Raw genomic sequence first — 2975 nt, forward strand, 5'->3', positions numbered from 1 at the left:
TTGTGGTGAGCAGGGGCTACTCTTCGTTGCAGTGTGCGTGCTTCTCATTGTGGTGGCTTCTCTCGTTGTGGAGCACAGGCTCTAGGCACGCGGGCTTCAGTAGTTGTGGCACACAGGCTCAGTAGCTGTGGTGCACAGGCTTCGTTGCTCTGTGGCATGTGGGATCTTCCCAGACCAGGGTTCAAACCCGTGTCTCCTGCGTTGGCAGGTGAATTCTTAACCACTGCGCCACCAGGGAAGTCCCCCTATGCATGCTTTTTAAGGACTTATCCCTTGACTGTGGCAAGGAGTGCTTAGGAATTGTATGACACTCTTGAGCAGGCAGTATAACATCTCTTAGTCTCAGTTTCCTCAAGTATAAAAAAAGAGAATTAAAATCTCATAGAGCTCAATAAATAGCAACTCTTCCATTGTTTAAAAAATAAAAATAAAATAAGAGGCAAAATGAGAGCTTGAAAATGGTACTACCGAGGTCAAATATGCTACTGAAGAGCTGCTCTGAATGTAATATGTCTGGTTAGCACCGTGTCTGGCAGGGATGTTGCAAGGATGGTGTTGCATAACAGTGCTTTGCACATTTTAACGTTCCTACAAATCACCTGGGGATTGTGTTAGGCTGCAGATGCTGATTCAGTAAATCTGAGGCAGGCCTGAGAATCTGCATTTCTAACAAGCTCTCGGGGATGCTGACGCTGCTGGTCCAGGGACCACACTTAGAAGAGTAAAGCAGAGGACACATCTGCCAGCCTTGGTATCTGCCCAAACTGACCACTCTCCTCCATCGTCTTCCATTCAGGACTTTTGTGAGGGTTGGGGAGAGGAGGATACTGGTTGGACCCACAATGGGCCTCTGACCCAAGAAGGTCTTATGCACAGGCGGGGCTTCAAAATATAAGATGGGAGAGTGTAAGGGGGCTTGGTCATTAGCTGAGCCACTCAGACTAGGCATTTGCACCAAAGCAAAGGCCAGGCCCCAAAGGCAGTACCTGTAGTTCCCAAAGAGCCAGATAGGCACTAGAGTTCCATTCCATGTGTATCTAAGACAGCCCTCCCTTTCCTCCAATGAGCCTGGATGCATTCATTCACTCATTGTTTGTTCAACAAGTATGTTCCGAGTACCTACTCAACTCCAGGCACGGTTCCGGATTCCAGAGATACAGCAGAGAACAAACTGAGGCCTCTCTTCTCAGGGAGTTTGATTCTAGGGGAAGACCTCTTGCAACCAAACAGGAAAACTAAATGCAAGAGGAATCCCACCAAAGGGCATCCAGGGTCACTCTGTCACGTTCTGTTAAACACTTGGAATGTGTTTAACTACGTCAAGGGAGCTTGTTATGGAGGAGACTGTGTAAGCCAAAAGTGTGAACACATTTTAGAAGGATCAGACACAATAAAGTATGATGGAATCTTAACTGTCAATGTATGAAGTATATATGCACTCAGATTACAAAGATAGCGGGAGGTACATGGAGGCACCCTTTCATTTTTCAGAACTGTACTTTAGAGAGCATTTGTTTTTAAACAACTGGATCTGAAAATGGTTTAGGATAGGCACTTGGCCTCGCTTTTATGCTAAACATTTTAAAAGTGCTATATAAGCTACAAAAGAAAGACAGTCACTTATATTGAATGTGTAAACTCGTGAGAAAGATGATGAGTCTTTTTCTACAGCATTTAGTAGCAAAATGACAAAACCATGCATATATGCAACCTGCAGCATTCTTAAAAGTGTTTTATAAAGCAATAGTTAAAGCATAAAATGGAGCAATTAGCAATATTTGGAATTCTGATGTTCCCAACCTGTCCTTGTTTTCTGCTTTAGGAAGCAGTGAAGCATAGCAGTTACGGACATAAGTTTTAGAGTCAAACATACTTGGGTTCTAATCCCAGCTCTTCCTCTTGGGAGCATGTGGCCTTGAGAAAGTTACCCAACCTCCCTGAGCCTCAATCTCCTCATCAGTAAAATGGGAATAATAAAAATACCACCCTCACAGAATTATTATAGGGGTTAACTTTAAAAACCTATATGTAATTCAATACTCTCTGACTTTTACGAATCACTGTACTCACAAAAAAATACTCCCATCTCCTCCCCGCACAGTGACCCAGCATTACTAATAGAAGTGTTTCAGTAGAACCTGTCATGACCTCCTTCCCCATCTTCTTCTCCAGATTTGAATCCCCTTATCCACTGCTGCTGTCTGTAGCCTCATGATGGTACCCTCTGATTCCCATACTTAAGCTGTGGTCTCTGGGTTTTCTCGACATTTCCAAGTTCTCAGAGCCCAAAAACAGTGCTGAAGCAAACAGAAGGGGGAGGAAGGAGCCTTCTCCTCTTTCTTCCCTGTTATTGACAGGTCTCCCAAAGCCCCTCTTGAATAGTTCCATCAACTTCTGCTTCTAACTCTCTCTCACTAGCGGGCTCTAAACTAGTCCAAGGAGCTAAGTGGATACCGGAAGCTCTTCTATTTCCTTCCATTCCCCAATTCCTTAACCTCAGCCTCTCCTTGTCCCCAGAATTCCTCTCCACATCCTGTTACAAAATAAGAACTCCTTACATATGAATGTGTACATGCTAACTGATATGAACCTGGGTGTAGGATTGGTGATGGAAGTAGGGTATCTATGTTGACAGTAGCCAGACAATAAATGCCCTGTTTTACACAGAAGTGTTTGGATAGTGATTGCACTTCATCCCACATATGACAACTCTCTTTTCCAACTTTTAATTTCATTGACCAGTGTAGAGTATCATTTTGTACACAATGCACTCTACTAGAGACAGACACTAATTTTTTTTCTATTACTGACGGAACACATCAATTCCACAGTGTCAGATATTTATTAATAGGGTTTGGGGCAATGAAAAGAAATGGGGTGCTGCTTCCCCTGTTTTCCCAGTGGGTGAGAGAAACAAGATTCATTCCCAACTCTTAATGATCTGAATGGTTTTTGAGGCTAGTGAACTGAATCCA

The sequence above is a fragment of the Balaenoptera ricei genome, chromosome 13 (assembly GCF_028023285.1).
Source record: "Balaenoptera ricei isolate mBalRic1 chromosome 13, mBalRic1.hap2, whole genome shotgun sequence".
NCBI classification, from domain to species: Eukaryota; Metazoa; Chordata; class Mammalia; order Artiodactyla; family Balaenopteridae; genus Balaenoptera; species Balaenoptera ricei.